Source organism: Canis aureus, chromosome 18 (genome assembly GCF_053574225.1).
Source record: "Canis aureus isolate CA01 chromosome 18, VMU_Caureus_v.1.0, whole genome shotgun sequence".
In the NCBI taxonomy this organism is placed as follows: domain Eukaryota; kingdom Metazoa; phylum Chordata; class Mammalia; order Carnivora; family Canidae; genus Canis; species Canis aureus.
The window spans coordinates 6,634,529-6,660,809 of NC_135628.1; the positions used below are offsets into that span (position 1 = coordinate 6,634,529).

The 26,281-nt window shown below is 36.5% G+C and overlaps 1 long non-coding RNA gene across 1 annotated transcript in view; it reads right to left on the minus strand.

The window, feature by feature from the left end:
• The window catches only part of LOC144288246 (uncharacterized), a 65,932-nt gene extending 54,530 nt beyond the window's left edge, over nt 1-11,402 (minus strand). The window contains exons 1-2 of the long non-coding RNA XR_013356218.1: nt 11,311-11,402; nt 1,748-1,875 (exon numbers count right to left, since the gene is read on the minus strand). This is a non-coding gene — a long non-coding RNA (uncharacterized LOC144288246). The remainder of the gene's footprint in view (nt 1-1,747; nt 1,876-11,310) is intronic.
• Nucleotides 11,403-26,281: the final 14,879 nt, after the last annotated feature.

Consider the following 26,281-nt stretch of genomic DNA (forward strand, 5'->3'; position numbering starts at 1 on the left):
ATAAAATAAAATAACATGGTAATCTTAGATTAAAATGATATGAAGGGTGAACAGTCCTATGGCACTGCAGGAATAATAAAGGTTAGCTTAGAAAAAGCAAAATATATAGAGTACAAGGAAAATAATGATTCAAATGAACACTTTGATTAATAATGTTTTTAAATGAGGAAGGACGGGTGCGCCTAATATCATTTAACTAAAATGAAATTAAAATATCTGAAGTCAAAAAATAAATAAATAAAATAAAATATCTGAAGTCTTTAAAACAGTGACAACAGGCTGGATTTCTAACTAAATTTCTGAAAGCACCAACAGGAATAGTAAATAGGTATCGAAAAAAAGAAGAGTCCTTGAAAGCATCCTTTGGATCAGATGGACTTGATTACAATCCAAACTTGTCAAAACTTGTGAGATCTCAAGGAGGATTATAAAGTGTTTTCATAGCGTCTGGAACTTATTAGACAAACAGTAAATCTTGTCCCCATCCCTCCTTTAGTCTTTATAGATCCTGCTGTGGGTGTGGGTCTGTGCGCTGGGCGTGGGGCATTCCTCAGTGCTCCAGTATGCGAAGAGCCCATCTCTCACTGCTTGATTTTATTTGTTTTACCATAAAAATCCAACTTTTATATTAACACTGGACAGTTTCCACTGGTGATAAGGAATAAGCAGACTATGAGATAGCTGATCAACCATCGCAAAAACAAAAACAAAACAACCACCTCTGAAATGATACAGCCTGTGAGGAAACGTTATAAATAGAAATACGTGGCTTCATTGAAGAGTACTGGAAATACTCATTTTTCAGAAATTTAGCTCTCTGTAATTCTTTTATTTCTTTCACAAATTGGATAATTAATGTGAGTTAGTCAAAATCCTCTATGGTTACGATCTCTGTGATTCTTTAATACTATAACTCTATGGGCTCATTTCTCATTTTCCTCCATACCTCATTTAAGGCTTGAAGTCAGTGGGAATTACCCCAGGCAAGATGAATTAGAGCCTATCTGCCTAATCACTTAAGGCAGACTGTCAATTTTTAGAAATTATTAAGTACATCTACACAGTCATATGAAAATGTGGGTTTTCATAAAAATCCACATTTTTATATTTCTAATATAGATGGGAAAATTATTTTTTTAAACTTAAAACCTCACAGGATCATAGAATTTGGAAACTATAAGAGTCTTACAGATTATTTATTGCTCAGTTATTCAAAAAATTGTCTGTTGAGAACTTCGCGGGCCAAAAATATAACCTCTTTGTCAAGTTATTTAAACTTTCTGGGCCCCAGTTTCTTGGTTGAGTGAGAAAGGTGCACAGGATGAAGTCTCTGCACCTCCTAGCTGCAATATTTCATAGTTCTGAGCTGGTAACTTGTCAAAAGTTACCTAGCTAATTAGTGACACAACCAAGACTACACTCCGGAAGCTAAAATTCCCTGGTTATCCCTCTCGTGTACCTTGCGCTATAACACGTTAAGTTCCCCAACTGTAAAAAAGAATAATTTTTAAATTCTGAAAATGCTTCCCTGTGTCTATAAAAGGTCACTTCTAGATCTGCAACACAGCTTTGATGGTTACATATGAATTCTCTTCATTAAGTAGCAAAATAGTAAATACTTTACCTAAAAATTCAATATTTGAACCAATACCAGGTTAATCTACATAGAATCCTCGTTTTCTTTCCTTTGTACGAATAACAAATCATTTGAACATCAATTACATTTCTCAGCCCTTTGAATACAGACCTTGTAGGGTAAGGCCCATCTCTCTCTTGGGGTGATTCAGGGCGCAGGTCAGGTGACACTCAGCAAATCAACAATCAAACCTCTATTTCTACAAAGGTGACAGCATATCGATGAACACGAGAAGCAACCTAGAAAAGGAGAAACTGTCGTTATTGCAGCCTCAGCCATATGCCACCCAACTTGCCTGGTGGGGAGCTGTGGGTCCCCGTTTTTCTGAGTGTGCCTATCAGATCCTCCAGCACCAGCCTGCCAGACCTAGGGTCAACTCCCTACTCTACTGTAAGGTGCCTAAATGAGGTACTTTCTTGATGTCAACAACAAAGGGTCGGCCGAATATGGAGATGGACTCAAAGCAAAGGTCACCAACCTCGAAGGATGATTCCTCTCACCAGCACCATCCCATCCCACACATATACCCCTCACACTTAGGAGAGACTTACTCATGAGGTGATACAGCTCTGCCCTGCCTTAAATCCTTAATCTGTCACTTACTAGTTGAGTGTCTTTGGAAGCAACACCCGTAATCTTTTTTTTTTTTTTTCCAACTCTGTTGAGACACAATTGATAGTGTAGAATTTTAAGGTGCACAACCTGTTGATGTGACACACTTGAATCCTGCAGCACGATTACCACCATAATGTTAGCTAACACCTCGGTCACATCACATCATTACCATTTTCTTTTTTTGTGGTTGGAACATTTAAGATCTACTTTCTTAGCAGCTTCTATAATCTTTTGGGACATTTGCTCTGCATATGTAAAATCATGATGTTAGAGTCCACCCTGTAGGGTTGTCGTAGAGATGAAAGGATTTTGCTTTCGTAAGCTGTTTAAAACAGGATTCGTTAGCTTTTCCTATTAATGTTTTCTCTATTGAGTATTTTTCTGTCATTCCAGTTACCAAGCCTAGAAATCATGCTGTCATTCTGAAACCCTCTCACATCTAAAACTTAACGTGTCTTCACAGTTCCATCTCAACGGTCTTGCTAATGAAACACTGTCTTTATACTCTAGCTGTCTTATGTAGTTCTTACTGTCTTTACACCCTGGTGACGTTTATTATATATCAACTTCCTTTGAATAGCTCATTTCATTTTTTCTTGTGTTTTTGTTTGCTTCCCTTTGAGATATTTTTTCTTTGCATTGTTCATAGAACTTAATATTAACAACACATGACATGTAATAATGCATAATCAATATTGATTAACCAAAGCTCTACCTCTTTTATTTACTTATTCAATGCAATGTTGTTATTACCTATTGCATGATAGGCATCAGGTAAAATAACTGCAATTCAGCAGAGTGAAAGCTATAATCAAATTATGCATGAGGAGTTGTGCTGGCAAAAAGTAGCAATAACGCTGATTGGGAGAGTAAAAAAGAAATTATATATTCTTCAATAGGGGTATTGAAGGATCGCTAGGAGCTCTCCAGATTCATTAAGAGTAGTAGGCCCATACCAGAGAAATAGGATGGTCAGAGCTTAGAGTAACTGCCAGGCAATAGAAGAAACGATGCCAAATAAGTAATATTAATTCAGAGTTTCCTAATTTCTAAGCACTCTGTGCATTATCTCAATCCTCACAGTGGCCCTAAAGAATGTATAATATTAATCCGGTTGTACAGATGAACAATGGAAGCCCAGTGGAGTAATAGGGCTGACAAAAAGGTAGAACAGCATTTCTAGTCTATGTGCTTCCGTATTTGCACTAATTCCATTATCCAAGCCTCTGTCTGACTTGAGTGTCTCGTAAGCCATGCTGGTGTGTGAAATTAACCTTGTGGCAATGGAGAACTATTGAGAAATTTTAACTTGGGGAGTGGCATAACTGGATTACTGTTTATGGATTATCTGTGTACCCCATCAATGTTAGCTTCCTGATAGGTTATACTGTTTCCTAAAAGCCAGACTTCATTCTTTCTTAATTACCTAAATTTAATGGCTTCTAATTTGGAAGCATGAACCTCATTACTCCATTAACGGGTTTTTATTGAATATCTCTTTTGTGGTTGGCACTGTGCCAGGGTGGGTGCTTTATGACAGAGATTTATGTAGAGCTGGACCCTGACAGGAGAACAAGTGAAGAAGGAGGTGAAGTATGAGACATAAGAGAAAGAGACAGAATAATCAACAGAGCGAGTTTCCAGAGGAATCTCAACATGCCAATAACAGTTATTATGCTTCAAATAGGAAAATTAAACTTAGATTCTAAACTTAAGTGTAGAGAAGTAAATGTTTATTTAGTATTTGGGATGCTCCAGCTACTTTACTAGGAGCGAGGGATTCAAAAACTAAGACATGTTCACTGCTTTCAAATAACTTCCAGGCTCTACAATAGAATCCCAGGGAAATAATGAGGGAAAACTATATCCTAATTTCATTCTGCTGTCCACTCAGTAGCCATCTAGAAATGACTAAGTAAATATTATTGGGCTTCTTTTTTTCATAAATGCATTAAGAATTTAAATCTATATTATGAAGATGCGTGATTATTTTATCTTTATGCTCACTTAAAAAATATTACAAAAACATTGATTAATATTCTTCAAAAATGCTATGAGACATCAAGCCAGAATTTTTTCTCAAAAATCATTTTAATTCTATCTACAGTCAAATTTTGAATAGTCCAGTATCAAATCTCTTCAATGTATTGATATACTAATCAGAAAAGAATACATCCTCTGTGCGAATATACAGACAGTAATCTGGCCAGACCAGATAACATTGGATTCTGCTTAAATTTGAAGCTGCAAAGACATAGAATGGCCTGCTTTTTCCCAGACTTTAACATGAATACATGCTTTAGACATGTGTGCTTGTGTTTATGTGTCTTTGAGTTATTTATTCAATAAAGAAACAAGGTGTCTTACACTTCCAGATACTATCTACCGGGATTAAATGCTAATTCACAGAGAAGCAAACAGAAAAAAAAAATCAGACAAAAAATCTTAATTATAATACAGAAATGCATTTGTAGAAATAGCTTCTTAAGAATTGTTTACTGAATGAATGGATATTATTTTCTAATACAATTTGATATTTGCCTAATATTTTTTACATCTTTCATCATTGTGTATAATTTGAGTTTGAAATATTGTAACCACTGAAACCTCTATGAGACTGTGTATTTCGTTTGTTCTCTTTACCTGCAAAGATTAGCTTCCTTAGACCTTTTATGCCTTCATACACATCCTAGTCACTAACATTAAATCCTCATACTAACATGCAGAAAATAAATGGTGTATTTTCAGTCTCCAAAAGTTTGTCTTAGATCCAGGTCAGGTGGTAAATATCATGATGGATGTGGAAACACAGTAATAATTTATCTCTCTGATTGTAGCTAGACTCTCTAACTCGCTTTCACTTTTTGGGTCACAGTTATATCTTACATAATCCAGCAGAGGGTGCTTCCTTTTTAGGGTTGGATTAGAACTGAATTTCATCAGCAAAAAGTTAAAATTTTTCCTATGTTGTTTCTAGTGATCAATTAAGTCCCATGCCCTTGCAGTTGTGTGCATTTTCAGATGTGTCCCAAAGATAATGTATCATCTTCTATTAAGTGCCACGTGTTTTAACCAACAAGTACTTAATGACACACACCTGTATCTGTATGTGATGTTTGACATGCTTTCTTGTTTTTCTTCTTACTGGAAGTTATGATCCTAATTAAAAGTTCCAGGTGTATTTAAGTTAGGGAAGTTTTTCTTTAACACTTTGTTTTCCGCTCTAAGAAACATAAAAGTAGTGTTCTTGATAGCCAGGAAAATTTATTTTCTTGTGGTTTTATTTTTTTTTCATAAAAAAAATATGGCTCTTTTAGGAATTCCATAGCAAAGGCATGGTTTTATAGCATTCTCTATACAATTGGCCATCCTAAGAGTAAATGGAAATGTGACCTCTTCTAAAGAGCAAAGTGGCCAGTTTTCAAAAACATTTCACCTCCCAAATGCATGACCCTTTATTTCCCTGCTACGTAGGAGCTGTTTCTGAACCACTCATCTCAGGAGGATCCTAGTATTTTTTTTTTTTTTTTAATCCTGTTTCAGCAAGTCACCTAGCTCTGAAATAGCTGGCCTTGTGTGGAGGTTCTGCTAAGGAATGTGAGGCTCATAAAATGGCTTTGAATCACACTTCTCAGAAGAGACAACTAAAGGCACTGCAGAGGAGAAGGCTGGGGTAGTCTGAGCTAGCAAGCTTGCAAGGATTTTCCCTCCCACTATCTCATGTCTGCTGGTACAGTCAAGTTAAATAAATGGAAGATTACATTTGTCTGAATATTTTTGCAATCAAACAGATTTTGCTTTTGAATCCTTTCTTCCATCAATGGTCATGATTTCGCTGTTAGAAGTGGTACACCCACTTGGAAGACTGGTCTTTATGGAAATACAACTTGGTAGGAAATCTCTATCTGTGAGCGGTGAACCATCTCATACTAGAAGCCAAACACGATGCCGAGAGAATGAGTTAGTTTTGGCGAGCAGATGTTTTATGCCTACATACAAGAAAGCCGAGTATAGCTTTAACCTCAAATCCCATTATAAAATGCTGTTGATTAACTGCATGACCTCACTGATTGTTCAGGTAACAGATGGACATGCCACAATGAAATATTTCCCCTTTTTATTTACAAACAAAAGAGGATTTTAATGTGGACAAGAATCAAAACATTACTGAAGCACTGATTGCCTAAGCTTAAATTCTTTCACATGAACACAAATCCTTTATTATGTAAAGTCAACATCTTTAATATTTCTGTGTGGTTTGGATATATAATCCTTAATATTTTGTAATTTCTCTTCAAACGGGTTGGTTTCTTTGGAGAGAATTATGTACCTACAACATAATGAGGTAATTAACTAGAGAACAAAAGCTTTTTCTTCTCTTTCACACAAAACTTGCTTCTAAGACATAAGCAACACATGCATTATTCTCTTGACCATCTGCCTTGACTTCCATGGCCATTTTGTTGTCAGAAATCTTACAACGTTTTATATAATACCAAAAGGGCCAGAGAGAAACATTAAGAGGACAACGGAGATAAAATATGACATGTGTTGTTATGCTGCTTTTATAAATATTTCAGGACATTTGCCAGTTTGATAAACCTTGATAAATCGCAACATTTCTTGAAATGAAAATCACTAATGTTTATTTTGACCAATAGCTATGTTAGAGGAGAACCACAAATCATACTGTAGACATATACATTTGAAAATTAGATTCAAATGGTTCTGAATATATTTAATTGAAATGCAGTTGGGAAGTCCTTTCCTCCCCTCAAAAAACTCACAAGATTTTCAAGAGTCTTGCCCATAGACTCACAGATTTACATGACAACAAACTCCGCTGTCTACGTTTATCATTTTACAACACATATTCTTTCCATTTGCAACCCTTTGTTAGGTAAGACATGCCACACAAAGTGAGAGGAAAAAAATAAATCCAGAACCCAAAGAAAAGTTCCAAAATCGCAAACTGGCAGCTTGCAAGATGACTGTCTCGTTGGTATGTATAATTAGCCCTTTTCATGTTGGCTACCATACCATAATTTTGCTTATTGGTTGCTGTGATAGATTGAATCATGGGCCTGACAATGTCCATGTCCTAATCTCTGGGACCTGTGACTGTTGCCTTATATGGCAAAAGAGCCTCGGCAGAGGTGGTTAAATTAAAGATCTTGAGGTCAGATTATCCTGGATTATCCAGGTGGGCCTGATGTCATCAGTATTTCCTTCTAAGAGGGACACTAAGGGAGTCAGAATCCTCTGCAGAGGGAGAGACATTTGACGATGCTACGCTGTTGGCTGCAATGATGCAAGAAGGGGCCACGATTTACAGGATGTAGTTCTCCTGTAGACTCTGAAAAGGGCAAGGAAATGGGTTCTTTCCCGGAGGCTCCAGAAGAAACATCACTTAGATTGCTGACTCATTTTAGACTTCCAATCTCCAGAATAGCAAGAGAATAAGTTGCACTTTAAGTCACTAAACTTGTGGCATCTTGTTGCAGCAGCAATAAGAAGCTCCTACAGTGCCTACAGTTCATAATTAGAAGACTTTCTATAAAAATTAAGGTTTCTTTCCATTTTTATTTTTTTTCCTCCATAAAAACTGGAAAATCTGGATCTTCTAATTTCTTGTGGCAATGACAGGTGGGAGCTATTCCTTTTAGAGGTCATTTGCTGTCCATTGGGCTTGGTGAGGCACTGGTTTTCTTTTTTCTTCTTTAAAACTTGGTCTAGTAGACATTTGAGTTTGTGACCTCTGCTAAATAGGTCTTATATTTTACATTTTCCTTAATGTTCATGTCGTATTTCTTTGCTTTGGGGAATGATAACTATTTATTGGGGTGCCTGGCTGGCTCAGTTGGTAGGATATGAGACTCCCAATCTCGGGATTGTAAATTTGAGTCCCACGTCGGGTGTAGAGATTACTTAAAAATAGGATTTTTTTTAAAAGCCTATTGTCTCCTTATCTGCTATCGCTTTTAAGACATTCTACTGAACTACTGATCTTGATTTCATTCTCATTTCCTTAGTCATCTCCCACTACCATCCACCTATTTTTGTCTTTCCTTTAAACTTGCAACTTGCAGGTTGGCCACTCTTGGTGGGCCTCAGTTACGTCGTTTCCAGTGTAGGCAGTGTGTTGGCTGAACTGGAGTCTAGAGTTGCAAGATGCAAACGATTTTCTTCTTTCTCCCTACCAGCCATCTCATCTGCTATTCCTTCCTCATGGAATCTCAGGCATATTGGGTATTCTTGGGTATTAACAAATATTTTTTTTGACTCAAGACCGGCAGCGTAGCACCTTGCTTCAGTCCTCACATTGCCTCATACTTCTGTATGTCCCTCCGTCTTTTCTTATAAGGACACTTGTGATTATATCACAGGGACCACCTGGATGATACCGAATAATCACCTCATCTCAAGATCATTACCTTGGCCGCACCTGCAAAATCCTTTCTGCCATATAAGGTAACATTTACAGGTGCCCGAGATTAGGACATGGACATCCTTGGGGGCCATGATTTAGGAAACCATATGAAGAATAAAGAATGGAAGCCCAAGGGGGATTTTACACTAATTGACCTCCTAACTGCCAGATTTCATGGTCATCCTCCTACTAACATTCTCTGTTGCATTTAAGGTGGATAACCACTTCTGCTGCTTGAGAAATTTCCTCTCACTTTTGTCATATGCTCTTTTCCCATGATTGCCCTCCTTTACCGTCTTTTCTTCTACTAAATTCTGTCATCTTTCACTTTATTTTTGAACTTTACAATCATATCATACTCATTTCTCCAGTCCCACACCTTCCATTGGTAGAGATCCTGATGATTCCCAGCTCCACGTCACATACCCTGATCTCTTTTTCGTCAGTATTTGCAACCACATTTGAGCCATATTTTCCTTAAACTCATTATTTCCAAAAACGAACTGATCCTCTTGTCCTGCAAACTTGTCTACCCATATTTCTTGCCATTTCCCTCCACTTTATTCTCATCACCACTATCCTTGTGTAGGCCCTAATTGTCTTGTGCCTGGATTAGTGCAGTATCCCCTTACCTGGTAGTCTATTGGTCTTTCATCACCCAGCTCCACTCTCCACATTACTGCTAGATTCAAGTTCTAAAACTCAAAAGTGATCATATCATTCTCATATTTGGAAAAAAACCTTAGATAACCACTCCCACCTCCAGGATAAATTTGGAATCTTGACTCTCACTTTGAATGTCGTTTTTAACCTGGCCCTACTCTAACACTTCACACTGTTTTTTCGTCACTTCTTTTCAACTCCCAGCCACACTAGATGAATATGTTTCTAGGAATATGTCTTGCACTTTTCCACTGGCTGGGATTTGCTCTCCCTCTTTTTTTTTTTAACCTTTGCTTAAATAACATTCTACTTAGATAAAGTTCTCCTCATTCTCATGGCACCACTTCAGTGTTACTTCCTCTAAAATTCTTTCTATTTTCCCATACCACGTTTGACAAGTCTCCATACTAGTAAACAGTACTGTTTTTATACATCTTTCTCTACTGAAAGTACTTTGTATGCCAAGCTTCTTGAGGGCACAGATATCATTCATCCTAATATCCTTCACACCATCCTTCTTAGCTCCTAGAATCAGCATTTAAGAGTTAAACCTGTGTAGTGCATACCTGTTTACTGTTATTTTATACTCCCTGTGCCTCAGTGTCTTCATTTATAAAACAGGAAGTTCTGTAATATAATAGTATCTTAATGAAGCATTTACAGTAGTGCCTGCAACATTGTAAGGGCTACAACATGTTAAATAAAAGTAAATAAATGTTTGCTGAATTATATTGGACTATTTCTAATACACAAAGCAATATTTCTTAAGAATAAAGATATTCAATAGCATCAAAAATGAAATAATTAAAGCATGCGTGAAGAAAAGTGAAATTATTCAGAAGAAGTCAACTAGTATAAGATGTTTTTGTCATGAGATAAGAAGAATAGAAATATGAGGGCATTTCTCATCTTGTTCCCCTGATGCAGCTCTGAGCACACGGTTACCTCCAAAAAAATAAAAAAATAAAATACTTCTTTGGTTGAATTAAGTCCATGGGACCACAAAGCAAAATGAGAAATTATCCTTTTAATTAGCTTCAGTAAGGTTCAATTAAATTATTTTCTGAGAATTAATAATAGTGGAAGAATTTTCTAGGTCTTTCTTTTAAAAGAAACATTTAAGTGTCTTTAAAAATCAAAACCATTACCATGAAAATTTCTTGACCAGAATGGAGAATTCTCTAGATAACTGCAATTAAAAAAAATAGAATTAAGAAGTCTAATATTGGCATGATGTTTCGAAATTACTAAGATCATCATATAATTTGCCCAGCAGTTGTTCTTTGAGTAAGCCCCTTTTAGAGCCAGAATTTAAGCAGGAAATTGAATCTGCAAAAAGAAGAATCAGTGAAGCATTGTGTCTTGAAACATTTACAGATGGATGGCTAAATACTCAAGGATAAGGAGTCACCGACTCTGTAGAGATGAGGGATAGGAGGGGAGACCCCAGAATGAGAACCAAGAACGAGTTCTTCCAGGCTTTGCTTTGCTCTAGACTTGACATGTGGCCCAAGGCTGTTACCTAAACCTCTTTGGATTCTTTGTGTGAGCTTGGACTAGAAAATTTATAATATCTCTTTCAGGTCTAACCATATTTGCTTTTATATATGATAAATAGTATGCACAGCTATAGTATGTTAGTGATATTCTAACTAGTTTCAAAAATAAGTATAACAGAGATGATATTTTGAAGCTTGTTAATGAGTCCCTTTTCCCTTTCCAAGTAGATGCTTGCCCTTTTTGGTCTAAGGCATCCATTTCCTTAGTGGGATATTAGGATTTGTATGAAAATAGTATTTCACTTTTGACATTCAAAATGAGATTTTTCAGCAAGACACCTATATCAGCAAGCCAGACTGTTATTTTAAGAGCAGATTTACTAAATTCCATCAGCTACCATTTATCATGGTAAGGGCTCAGACTAGCTGTTACCATATATGGTTCCCTCACAATATAGAAAACATACCCCTCTGGACCATAACATCTGGCTCTGGAGCTTGTTGTTTTGTGTTATAAGGGAGATGTGATATAGAGCTTTGAGGGAAAACTCAGCCCTCCATGCACCAAGGGAGGGGAGGGTTCATGATCTGGTTGTCTTCTCTTTGTGTCATCAGAAATGGTGGGTGTCACTGCTGACTCAATCTACCTCAGCTATCACCTGGCCATAAATCCTCAAAATGGGGCTGACCCTTTGCCTGGGGAGAATGTCCCATTGTGCTAGACTATGGGGTCACTTGTATACCTATTTGCTGCCACCTTTCTCGCATTCTTCTCCGCCAGCTAGATTCAGCTTTCTCATAGAGTACAGAGGAGCTTCTGGATTCGTTCTATACCACAGAAAGGCAAGAGCAGCTACAAAATATTTACGCAAGTTCTCTTCCACTGTTCAGTGATGCTGTGCCACCTCTTCCCAAATCTGATGTACTCACCCACCTGGCCCACCAACCTTCAAGGTAGACCCTCACCAACTATGAATAGGAAGTAAAGTAAAAGACCCTTTCCTCTCATCTTTACCTATGCAGCCTTCTCTGCCTCTCTCAGATTTCATGCTAGAAAAGGGAGGTCAGAACACAAGTATCTCACCACGTGCTTCTCTTTTATCTTTCCTTCAATATTTAAAGTCTAGCTGCCCCTCACTTATAGAGACAGGATTTTCTCTCCCCTTCTCTCTAGCAAATACTTCGCTTCAGTAATATACCCTTTCTTCCTGACTCTAGTCTCATGGCTCGGTGCACAGGGTATAGAAGGAAAATGAGCTTGCTAATAAGTAAGTATACAGTTATTTTGAAAATATAACATGCATTACACAAACTAGGGACCATGGTTTCAGTTCTCCGTAAAATTTTACTATATGTTATAAAATATGTTTTCTATACACTTCAAAATAAATTAGGGAAATGAAACAAGTAGAATGTATTTTGATTTTTGAAATACATCATCATGTCTCCCCAAATACGTCCACTTTTAAAAAGGCAAAGCATGTGGACTGGGTGTTTGAACATTCAGTTAAACTAAGTTTTTAAAGTTATCATATCCAAAAAAGGAGTAATTACGTTGTAAATTTGGACAGAACTTTCTAGTTCTTACATAAATCCTCTTTCTTATACATTCATCAGATCAGTGTATAACACAAACACCACTACTACTAATAACAGCTGCCATTTATTTAGCGTTACCTAAGGACCAGACACCGGGTGAGACACTTCAAAATTTATTTGATTGTATAGCCGGCTCTTGGATAACAGAAAAATTAAAAACTAATTTGAAAGATTGAAGAAACAAGCAGAAAACAAGATACATTAACCAGTGATGAATTCAGTCAGTCACTAAGATATACATTGATACAGGAAAGAAGAATAATATAATTTCAAAAAGGAATGAGGCATTTTTTCCTAAAAATATTTACAATTGGTAGGAAAACTAAGATTTATGTAAATAATTGCAATGAAGTATAGAAAGCGATAATGCTTTAAGAAGAGTGGTCTCTTCTGACTCCCCTCACCATATTTTTTCTGCTGGTTCTCTTACTGGTTCTCCTGAGGGAGAGGAGGAACCGGGTAATTCAGTTGTCTGAGCATCCTGGTAAAGATGTCCTGGTGAGTCAGGCTCTCAGTCTGGCCCATGAGAACTCTCTCTTATTATGCTTTATGCTTATTTCATTCTCATTTTCTCTAAGTGCTATGGGGTGAATGTTTATGTACCCCCCAAATTTATATGTTGAAAATCTAATTTCCTATGTGATGGCATTTGAATGTGAGGCCATGGAGGGGTGGTTTAGATCGTAAGGGTGGAGCCCTCATGGATGAAATTAGTACCCTTATAAGAGGAGACAAGAAGATAGGGCACTGAGGGGTCATCTGCATAACAAAATCACTATGAATTAAGCTATTGCTAAGAGTAGAAAGAATATAGAAAGCCATGAGCTATAGAGCTCAAGAAACAAAAAGTATATGCTTACCTAACCCTCTCAACCTGAGATCTAGAAAAATAAATAACTGGGTGGATAAATAAGTGAGAAATGTAAGTCTAGAAATAAAGTAGGAAATCTGGAAGAGATCGATAATTTCTTAGCAAAATATAAACAATAAAAGTGAATACAATTAGAAGTATAAAATAAGAAAAAGTGCTATGGAAGAGATAAAAATAGTGATAAAAATATTGATGATTTAAAAACACACCAAGACCAGATGCTTCAGAATTCCATCTAACCTGTAAAATATAAATAATAGCAATGTTTTGAGGCAAGTCAAGTACAGTGGATTTAGACATTAATTAAATATGATAAAGGTTATTTACCAAAAGGAATAACAAATAAAACAAAGCCATTTATTTTAAAATAAGGACCAAGAACAGAATGCTTGCCATTCCACTATTATTCAACATTTCTTCAGAGATGCTCATGTCTAGAATATAGAAGAAAAGTTGGTCAGTTATCATTTGGAAAGTCACCTCATTCTGCTAATAAATATTACTGAAAATTTAAGAAAACCCAAAAGATTCTATTAAAAACCCATTTGAACTTATGAGGAAATGTGGTAAGTAACTGGATTAAAATAAATATTTAAATACTCTAGTAGTCTTTTTTATACTAGCAAAAAAGATAGAAATAAGAAAAAGGAAAATACTTCATTTGCAATAGAAATAATTCTAAAATATCTGAGGATAAATTTAACATGAAATGTGATAAAATTGAAAATCCTACTAAAGCCCATGAAACAAGGACAGAAGGAATGAAAAGATATACCATGGGGCAGCCTGGGTGGCTCAGTGGTTTAGCACCTGCCTTTGGCCCAGGGCATGATCCTGGAGACCTGGGATCGAGTTCTACGTCAAGCTACCTGCATGGAGCCTGCTTCTCCCTCTGCCTGTGTCTCTGCCTCTCTCTCTCTCTCTCTTTCTCTGTCTCATGAATGAATAAAAAATCTTAAATATATATATATATATATATATATATATATATATATATATATACCATGCTGTGGGAGGTAGAAATTTCCAGTGATGGCTGCAACAACATTTAGCCCATCCTACAATGTGGTACTGGCACTCCTTCTCAGCCCAGGCTTCAGACATGTGAGTGAAGAAGCTTTAGAGTAACTCTGGCCCAGCCATCATCTGACTGCAGTTTCAGGAGAAGCCTCAAGCCAGAACCTTCTAGTCAAGTCACTCCCAAATTCCTAAACCATAGAAACTTGAAAAATGATAACTGATAATTGTTATTTTAAGCCACTTTTTGGGATGGTTTGTTATGCAGCAATAGGTAACTATTACATGTGTTCTTGGATTAAAAGATTTACTATCATACAAAATATGCCTTACCACGCAAATTGATAACCTAAACGCAATTCAAATAGACACCCAAACAGTGCTGTGTTTTGTTTTTTTAATGAGATAAAAATTCCTATACATCAAGCTAATAAGAATAACCAAAAGACATTTTAAAAAACAAAAGTAGACATGCCTTTTCAGCTATTAATATAACTTATAAAGGCATTGTAATCAAAGTAAAAATAGGCAAAGAGATTGAGTTGTGTAGAAAGCCACAAGAGAGATTCAAGTATGTAATGCATTTAATACATGACAAAGATGGTAATTCCATTGAGTGGAGAACGATTAACTTGAGAACATTTCTTGTATGAGTAGATATCAACTTGGAAGAAAATAAAGCTGGGCTCATATCCATTCTAGATAAAATAAAGCCTAAATGTAAAAATAAATAGAACCTACTTCCTTCCTTCCCTCTCTTTTTGTCTCTGTATATAGATGATGAATCTTAAGCAAGTTAGGCTACCTAAAAAATTAACAGAAAAGAAAGACATGTTTGCTATATAAAGATTAAAACTGTGAAACATGGTGTTCATAAATTTAAAAATGAGGGAAACATTTGCAATGTGTATGAAAGACAATAGTAGCTATAATATATCAAAACACTTGGAAATTGAGAAAATGATTACAAATATGGTTAATAATATGAATAAGCAACTCAGAAAAGCAAACTCAAGCAGCCAGTGGACAATGAAAAAAAATGCTCAATTTATATACAGGTTAATGCAGATTGATTGCTTATTGAAATTCCAGATATTCAACATCAAGCAAAAAAACACAAAGTGACTCTCATGAAGCTTATGTCCGAGGTGAATGCAGAGGAAACGATGCACAAATAAAAATATGTAACCTGAAGACAAATAGTACAAAAGTTAAAAATTGGGATAAAGGTGTAGAGTATGCTGATTGTGGAGCTTGGCCATTACAGATATATTAGCCCAGAAAGGCCTCTCCAATGAAGTGAATTTTTATCAGAGACCTCCGTGCACAAGCAGCACATAAATGGAAGCTATCACATTATACTTGTTAGATTGGCAAATATGAAAAGTAAGTGGGAATATTTACTGCTAGTGGGTATTCAAGCAAATACGTCCCGTTATACATTGCTAGTGGAAATGTGAACCATTTCAATCCATGTGAAAACCTAGTAATGTCTATTAAAATTGCATTTGTCCTTCAACTCAATAGTCTCACTCCAGCAAATCTATCCTCACAGATGTAACAAGACCAGCACAGTAAAGGCCCAAGTCCAAAGGTATTTGGTAAATATTTTTATGTAATTATGTAGTTTATTGGTTATGGTTCATCCCATTTTAAAGTAAAGCCTTAAATGGAAGAGTAAAGCCTCAAAAATTGTAGAAGAAGAAACATATATGTTTAGATGGACCTTTTTTAATTAAAATGGGACACTCAGAATATTTGAAAGATGGACATTTTAACTGCATAAAAATCAGTATTGTATAAAGCAAAGCAATAAATTGTGGTACATCCCTGCTCTTTGCCTGTACTTCATTAAAAGACTTAGGTCCATGCCTGTAAATATTGAGAGATTTCCTTAATGTATTGTGAATGCAAAAGTGAGAATTAAAGAGGTATGTAAAAATATTATTCCACTGAAATGATATGGAAAAGAAATCCACAATTGGTGTTGCTGGATTTGCTACCCCTGACATTCCTCTCATGTGAGTAAGAATCTCAAACTATCATTCCTGGGTGGGTGAAGTGACGTCAGTGGGTGAACTTGGGGAAAATAAGCAGGGCATGTTTGATCCCTAGCCCACCATTGTGTTTACGAGGGGGTTTGAGGATGCTCAGGGAAAAGTTGTGCTCTGCAACCCTGGGGCAGCTCTTGGCCCTGCCGGAGGTCAATGCTAGCCCCCCACACCACTCTCTTAGAGCAAGTCTGCCCATAGGGAGCACTAATTCCACAGCTCTGCTCCTCTGCACATAAATCTTAGGGGAGGGGGAGCAGGCCTTCATCTCCCCCCATAGGTGCACGAGGGGAGGCATCTGTCCCAGATGAGCAGCGCCTCCCACTGGGGAATCTGAAACTCAACCAATTCATATGGCTTTCACCCACTCCAGTTCAGACCACACAATAATGACATCATTATCCTCCATTTGCTACATCTTTTGCTGTGTTTTTCCCATTTGTTCAGAATACAGGTAGTGAAAAGAGGTTATTATTCATCTCCTATCAAGAAGAAAGACTGAATACAAATAATACTTAAATATGATGACATGGCCGCAGTTAAGGGGATCAAGAATACACACCAAGTTGTTAAAACACATGTAGAGGGAGATAGTGGTTGGGGGAGATAGGAATGTGAAGAAACCGAGAGACACGATAAGCTAAAAAGAAAGCATGCTATACTTGTTGTTGTTTTTTTACAAGATTCAAAAAATAAAACAAATGCATGACATGTTCTTATTGTTATGAAATGTTACCAAGTGTGTATTTATGAAAAAGACGCCTGGAAAGCACCGTCACCCCAGCATTGATGGTTGGCATCTGATTATGGGAGGATTTCAAGTGATCTTTGCTTTCTTTCACATACTTCTGATTACTGTTTGATGTTTTAAATCATAAACATATCTATTCTATAGAAAGTCAGAACATGCTTCACATACATGGGCATGATCCCCAACTTGTGTGTCGGGCAGGGAGATGAAGGCCTGGCCGGTAAGCTTTAGGGTACACAGGAGCAAGGTTGAAGATTGAATACTCCCCGTTGGGCAAGCTTGCTCCGGGAGGAAAGAGTTGTGGTGGGTGGCCACTGAACATTTAAAAAAAAAGTTATCACATACAAATAAAGATTTTAGTGTGAATTTAGAGCTGGAATGGGGATTATATGGTTCTAACATGATTTACTCTGATGAATCATTTGGCCTCAATAACCACTTGGGTTAAGCTAGTCTAGACAAAATGGCTACACAGATCTGAGAGAGAAAAGTGGAGACAAGGTGAATGGTGTGCGTGATGCATGTTGTAACTTCCCAATTAAAGCTTTAAGTTCCATGCAGACCCATTTCAACAACATTGGGTCAACAGTAGACATGCTAATTCTGCTGATGGGAAGCTACATGTCACAGTGTCAGTGGTGATGATAGGGGTGGGGGGAGGTCGGGAAGCTTCATGAGGCCAAAGCAAAGCATCAACACACCCTAGGAAGCTTTTGGAATCCTGTCCTCAGGGGCACGACACATTTCTAGGTGATCACAGTTTGGCTCTTAGTCTAATAGGTTAAAGAAAAGGGAGAAAGCCAGGGGAAAAGGACTCTTAGGGTTACTTTCTACAAACTTCTTTCCTCTTACCTGATGCCTGTCTCCACTTTAAAGGACAGAAATTTGCCAATCTGATCCAAGAGAGTCCTGTGTACTCATCAAGTGTGAGTTTATGAGGGCGGTGGGCTCCAGAGGCCAGGACTCCCTTCAGAACTTTGACTTCAGGTGCCTGCTGCCTGGACCCAGGAGGAAGGGCCAGCCCGAGTGAGGTGGGCTCACCTCCTCCAAGCATTCACCTGGGTAGGACGTCAGACCACAGTCTGCCCAGGAGATGCAAGCCTCCCTCTCCTTTCTCCAGCTAGGGTACCAAACCTGAAAGCGCAGATCCCAAGTTCCACTTGCAGAAATGAGGCAGACAGATGGACTCGCTCTGGTGGAAAGCCTCTGCTGCACACAACCGTGCAATTGTTAGCAGAGTGTCACTTCCCTTCCCCTTCCTCTCTGCCTGTAGTTCCCTCGGGAGCTCTGGGCAGACGTTACACATGTGTAGAAGGGCCAGATTTGACCGTTCTTGGATCCCAAGTAGTTATATTATCAAAATACTTGTGAAAGGTTACACCTAAATTCTGATAGGACAGAAGAACTACTAGAAATGAGAGGATCCATGTACATCCTTTCGCCAGGTTTCAAGCATCAACCTCAAAATACCAAGACAAAAAAAATTATTAAAATCAGTACAGATGCTACTTAAGCTAGCAACAGTTTGCTTATTGGAAAGCTTGGAGGGGGCACCTGGGTGGCTCAGTCAGTTAATCATCTGACTCTGGGTTTCAGCTTAGGTCATGATTTCAGGGTCATGGGATCGAGCCCCATGTTGGGGACACTGAGCACAGAGTCTGCTTGTCCCTCTCTCTCTGCATCTCACTCATGCTTTCTCTCTCTCTAAAATAAACAAAATATTTAAAGAAAAAAAGCTTGGAGATTTGGGTTGATTCTAGATACAACAGGGTCAAATGCTTGCCAATTTAATCAGAATAATATTGGATGCATAGAAATACAGTGGTCTAGGACAGGCACAGTTCTCCACTGTTACCTTCAAAAACTTGTTTAATTTTTTTACCTTAACTTTTAAGCATACTGTTGACTAATAGAAATATGCAAAGGACTTATTTAGAGTGTCACAGCTTAGAAATCAATTCAGGAGTATATGGTGGAGGAATGAAGGGTATTTCTCCCAGAGAAAAAAAGAGATGTGGGAACATCGGGGCAAGATTTAAAGGGCCACAATATAAAAATGATTTATTAAATGTAACTCCCAAAGACTAACTGGCAGTAGTTGAATCAAGCAGAATTTTCTAAACATAGGAAACTTCCTAATAACTGGATATCCTAAAAAATAGGATGAGCTATTGCTAAGTTAGAATTCCTCTGCCTCTCTCTTACACAGTGACTCTCACGGAAATAAAAATGTGCATGTGCGTGTGTATACTACATAAGTTTATTATATATTTTATTGGTAAAAAGATATATAGAACATAATTTACAAACAGCAAAGTAGATCATATTTTTTGGTAAATGCTATATAGCCAATTATTTGCCCACAATTCTTTTTAAAATTTTTGCCAAATGGTTGTATCCATAGGCAACCCATGGTTGTAGTTGTTGAATGGCTGCAGTTCCAACCTGAATGTTGGTTGATAATTTCACCTGCAATAATAAATAAGAAAAAAGTGAAACAGTACACAAGTATTCATAGGTATATATTTATTAATTCAGAACTGCACTCATTCATCAATGATGTGAATTAATACTTTGCTGAATGGGCTGATAGTTTTTGAATACTAGAATAAGATTTCCTCAGCTTCTTGTGCTATTCACCGTGTTGTTGCACTTCTACTTTTGTTTTAAATTTATTTAATTATGAATTTACATAATTTAAATTTGTAATAATGGGTATAATTAACAACTAGCTTGCAAAATTCCTGATAATTTAACTATCAGCTCTTATGGGCCAGAACAAGTAGATTCCAGTATAACACTGGGATAGTGGCACTCTCTGTACGTAAAAATTCAGCCATTTGGTGCACGTGAGTGGCTCAGTCAGCTGTGTGTTGGACTTTTGGGTTTCTGCTCAGGTCATGATCTCAGGGTCATGAGATCAAACCCCGTGACAGTCAGGCTCTGCGTTCAGCATGGGGTCTGCATGAGAGTCTCAATCCCTCTCCCGCGGCCCCTCCCCCACTCATGTATACACTCTCTCCCTCTCTAAAATAAATAAAGAAATATTTTTAAAAAATAATCATGTACAGACAAAATTATAGACTTCAATGGAAAACAAAGTGCAAAGAAAGTTCAAGAAAAGCAATCTACCTATTCTGAGTGTATGAAAACTACTGTATTAAAACATTCCATTTTATATTTGAAAATTGCTATTAGTGAATATGTCTGCTAGCCTTATTAATTTACATTACTTGGGTTTTTTTCATATAACATACACATGTGTAATGACATTAAAGAATTATAAGTGAAAGGCTTAGGAAAAGGATTCCAAGTAGATACTTCTAGATTTAAAATACTGTAAAAGAAGAAACAGAGAATCAACATTTCCCAATACCCTAGAGAGTACCAGATCTAAATACTAGACTATCTCAGCTACTAATTTGGAATGTACAGTAGGAAATTTAAGAAAAGTCACGTTCCTAAGTCTAGGAAGCCTACTTATTTCACCATTTACAAACAAAATACTCAGAAAAAAAAAAGCATTAATAAATAGAAATCCATTGTATTTTCAAATTTAGGTGTTTTCTCAGCCTCAAATTGTTAAAATATTTAACAATGATTTAACAAACAATAATTTTTGAAATTAAGTTCCTACATTTTCTCATTTTCTATTTCTTATAACTAGAGAAAGCAGATTTCCTATGTGACTGGAATTCCTATAAATCCAAGTGTGATTTATAAGCCCATCATATATATAAATATTAATTTGGTCATGGGTATTTCAGCGATATGCAGAACAAATATGTTCACTTTTAAACTAGATTTTTGGTATAATGTACTGTCTGACAAACAGACAAATTCAGACTAACTCATATAAATTCGTACAATAGACACAGCAGGAATTATGTGAGAATTAACGATGCTTATTCTAAGCTTTTAACAAGTTGTTTTTATGATCATAAATGTATTGAGTGTATTTACTTAACTTTCATGATAAAAGTTTCTATTTATTTTTAAAAGAGCTCAGTAAGACCTTATAATACAAAAATGCTAAATTCTTTTTTACATGTTACTAAAATTCAGGTTTTACTCTTTTACTTTGCAGTCACTCTACCACTAGCTGCCACATAGCAGCTTGTCATAAGTTAGGGAAATAAGATTGAAAGTCCAAAGGCAGCCAAAAGTAAATCCATTTTTTAACCTCATACTTACATGGAATCTACTTGTATTCACACATTTTCACCATCTTTAGAAATGTAAACATATCTTAAAAAGATGGAAGTTTGAATCATTAATCTACATTTTGATACTTTCAATCTAATTTGTCATACATTCCAATTTGTGATTTCCCCAGCTACTATTCATTTTTCTATTGTATTTACTCACCTATACTGGATTTTGAAAAGTTTGACAGCTATTAAAATAGAGAATATCAAAAAGGTTAGTTAGTGCCCTTATTAAATCCAAGAAGTCACTGAAATACAAAGAAAAAAATTGAAATTGTTTCATTCCTGCTCAATTTATTGAGCAGAATCAGATTTTGGTCAAGATTGATATTCTAAGTAGTATTTTACATATCTATTCCACTTTGTGTATGTACAATGGTATTTTGAACTACTTGAACTTGTTGATTTTAAAGCTAGTTTCTTTGAAAATACCTGAAGAATTAATTGCGTGGATCTGTGCAATGTGGAAACACTCTTCACATTTCTTATAAATTTTAAGTGACGTTATCAGTTCTCCTATAAAAAGTTAGTTTTTACAGGCAGCTTCAATTGATGTAATTTGTAAGATACTTTGTGACAAATATTAACTTTGGGACAAATTGACAAAAAGCCTCTCTCTTTTAAAGAGAACTTTTAAGTAATCTAAAAATAAATATACACATACGTATTGTACACGTGAGTGTACACGTATGCACGCAATTCTGGTATTTGACGTCTTTTAGGATACTTCCTAATTCTTCAAAGGTTTTTACACCTTGAAAAGTATTTTTATATCCCATTTTGTTCTCCACTATTATTAGAATTTGATACATGAGCCTTTTAAATATTGCTTTCAACTTTTTAAGAACCTTTGGTTTCTCCAGACTTGAGTTACCTTATTATACAATTTATTGAAGGCTAATAATTATTAGGACATGTGGTAGGCGGTTATCACAAGTAACATCACACTACTGGCTCTATGTACAAGCTACAATAGGGCAAATGGTACAATTAGAGGCACATTCATTGGTGCATAACAATAGAAGCCTAGTGACACTGCAAGATTAAGAAAAGGCTAAAACATCTTTAAAACTACTCATTACCACCAGTCAAAATGTGCATATTTGACCTTTATGGTAATCAGAAGAATCGCTGCTTATGCAGTAGGCGGCTAAATAATCGTCACTTTCGACACACAGTTTTCCTTGAAGTGACCTAAGGTTAACATGGTTGATCCTGAAGCTGACACAGACATTGAATCAACTCATCAGCGGTCACAGTGAAAGGCCATCATCTTCATCACCCAGGTTACAATGACAAGATAAAAAGACTGCTGCAGATTTTTCTCTGCAAGAGATAGTTAGGAGTTCGATGTTGACTGCTCTGTACATTCGAAGGTTGCAAAATTACTTGGAAACCTTTCCCTAAGGTGCAGATTCAGCCTGTGGTATGATAATCATGCGAGTTGCATCAAAAATAATTGCTTAGTTTATTACCTTGTTGTCTTATTATATTAAAGCCTCATGCTAAATTCAGAAATCTCTTACTCTTGATCTCTCTTCTTCCCTATAGGTCTACTGTTAACCCTACCCATTTTAATTTGAATATATTAACAGTTGCAAAGAAGAATCTCAAAGCTTAACTGTTATCTCTAAATAAGATTAAAATCTACAGTATAACTAGAGCTAATGTACCAACTCTAACATTTGAAAAAAAAATAAAGACCCTTAATCATGTGGAAGAAATTAAAATGCTCTCTCAGTGTCCTTCCTCAAATATTACACCTGAAGATTTAGAAATCTGTAGTTAGAATGGTTGTAATTCTTGAGTAATGGACACTTAAAATCAAATGAAACTAATTTTTGTGTCGGAAAGCTCATCATTCTCCAATTTTCATAGTAAAACATCATACCGACTAACTACAAGGTAATTATGTCATAGATGTTATTTCCCTGGTGGTTTTGGAAAAGGATACTGTTCCTTGTAGAAACAGAATAATTTAATAGTCATCAAAATTAGAACAGGGGGATAAAACTTTTTTTAAAAAGGTAGTTAAAGTAGTTTTTTTTTTTTTCTCAAAGCATAAAGCCCAAAGTTCCCCAATATTTGTGGCTTGGTTGGCACTTAAAAGTAGTCATTCATAATTCCCCCTAATGTATACAATATTAATCTGTGTGTATCTAGAAAAGCTGGCTACTTCCTGTACTTCAAAGTCATTGCCTTTGCTGTGAGACCTAGAAAGTGCTTCAGGATTCATTATGACATGTGGAATATATAAGCAATAAGGCATGACAGGGAGTGTGGTTATCATAAGATAATCACACCCCTGGGTCATTACAAAGCAAGAGGTGCAGTGGCGTACCTCCCATTCCCCCTGGGGTGTGATTACAGCATGATAAGCACACTTCATGCCATTACCTTATTGCTTTTATAAAAAGCCTTTGTTGGGAAGAAAAACTGTGTTTGGGTAGGTTTTTTGTTTGTTTTGTTTTGTTTTGTTTTTGGTGGGGGGGGGTGTTTGGGTTTGGGTTGGGTTTTGTTGTTGTTTTTTGCTTCAAGAAGACAAAATTGTCAGTTTACAGTGTTAACAGAAGTTTCGGCCAAGCCAGACAGGTTATATGTGTTAATCTGTCCCTTTAAAATGTACAGCTGCCAAGGCCAATCAAAATTCAGCACTTTAAGACACAACCTATTTGGTGGGTGTGTGTTCCAGTGATTCGACTTTGAGAAAAAGTGTGCCATTTTCACAGAAAGCCTAATACCTAGGAACAACTATTGAAAGAAACAATTTGTTTCAAAAGTTATTTTTTCTCCAAGATGATAGACTCAGAAGTAGTTTACAGACCTGGTTAAGCAAAATGGCAATCTAAAGTAGTTGACAGGCAGTAAGGTATTCATAAGTTTAATTTTCTTCATTTAGTCTCCCACCCAAATGCAGGTTACAACTCAATTTAGGGTGCTAGATTAGACACCAAATCCCATTGCTGTCATTCAAATTATAGCCTAAGGGCCCTATTGTGATCTCACAAATGTACAATTCTTGCCTTATATGTCTTCCATTACTTAACATTAGAACTTTTTGCTTTATCTGATATTCTGCTATGTAAAGATAGACAGAACCCCAACTACTAACGCTCACTAATAATCCAAACAATAATTGTCCTATATCATTATATTGTTTGCATACATTTGGGACACTAGTTTCATAAAATTCCTGTGCGAAAGATAGTAAGTAGGTATTACTATTCCCATTTTATAAAAGGGTAAGATAAGGTATAGAGAAGCTAAATTCTGTGGTTAATTCCATTAACCCCAAAGCTGGTATCCTAATTCCAACACATATAAGAGTTTTTTTTTTTTTTAAGAGTATTTACAGAAAATTGCCAGGGGCAAATCTCTTAACTTTCTTTAGCTTCATTTCTTTCCTCTGAAATAAGAGTGTTAAAGTAGATGGTCTGCATAGTGCATCTCAAACCTGCCGTTTTGAGGGTCACTTTCCTTGTATAATAGTATTAATTGTCACGGGACAATTAATTTCAGGCAGTTGGCTCTATCTTTAGAGACTGCATCTTCAGATACTAAGTAGTTTGAAAAACAACAGGTGTGTTGCTAATGAGAAAAGGAAATAGGTGAGAGCATAAATCCCTGAAAAAATGAGAGCAATCTGACTCTGACATATGTTACCACTCTATTCATTATTGTTGATTTATTTGATTTGATAGATGAAGTGGCAACTGGTTTCGTTTTTACCATTCCATGATTAGAAAAGATGATCTATTTGAAAAAATGATCTGGTTTGGGATAAATGTCTAAAGTAACTGCAGTCCCACAGTGGACCATCAGATGAATTCCAGGAGGATTTGTAGGAGAGCACAACTGCAACTCTACAGTTGGAATAACATGGAAGGGTCACTCTATTGTTAGATATCAAATTATAGTAACCCTATATTGATTTTGAAAAAGACTCATGCCAAAACAATATATTCAATATCACTTGGTCAGCTCTTTCTTCTTCCACAAAGAATACTTGGATGTGTTTTTTGTTGGATTTGAAAGGACGGATGCCCTCTATGTCAAGATCACTCCTCACTATTACTGAGGAGGCAAAATACTATTGTCTGTCCATTTTGGAGGAGGGTAATAAGGAGTTACCTCTATATTAGTCCTTTTTGCTTTTGCATAAAATGATGGAGATAACTGGTTAATTAATCACCATTGTGATCTCTTCACTATACAAGTGTTCTGTCCCCTGTAGGCGTTTTGGCATTGACCAAGTGCATTTGTGAGTATTGCTCCTTTTTACCTGACTTCAAGGCATGGGCAAAACCTTTCAAGGGGGTGTTACTTCACCCTGAGCCACCACTATACATATATTCTCTTTTGGATCCTATCCCCTTTCTTGGATCATAAAATATCCCTCCATTAATATTTTTATAGAGAATACCAAAAACCTAGAATGCCATCGGGGCCTATAGCTAAGTGGTACTGGATTTGGACTCTTCCACCCGCCTTCACCAATGCTAGGTTTTCCACATTTGTTTTATTTTGTTTTCATCATAGCTTGCCACAGAACACTTGTATGTATCCTAGCTTCTCACACAAAGTCAACAGCTTTGCTACCATTTCCAGAAGTACCTCTTAATTCTGTGAACACCTCTGAGTTGGGGATCCTCCATTCCATGATGAGGAAAGAGAGAAAGGAAAAGAGGAGCTAACATCTGCAATAAACTCTTTTCCTTCCCTGAAGACACAACCCTTTCTGCCTCTCAAACCTGCTTCATAGTGGAATTAGGAAGGAATCACTGTACCTGTCCTATGGGAACGCTGTTACTCTCCAAGTTCTTTGTTGGGATAGTTTGCATTGCAGTGAATGTTTCTCTAAAATTAAAAACTGAAGCAAGTCGAGGCTTATATTCCCAGATATAAACTATTTCCACTTACTCTCCACTAATCTTTTGAGGT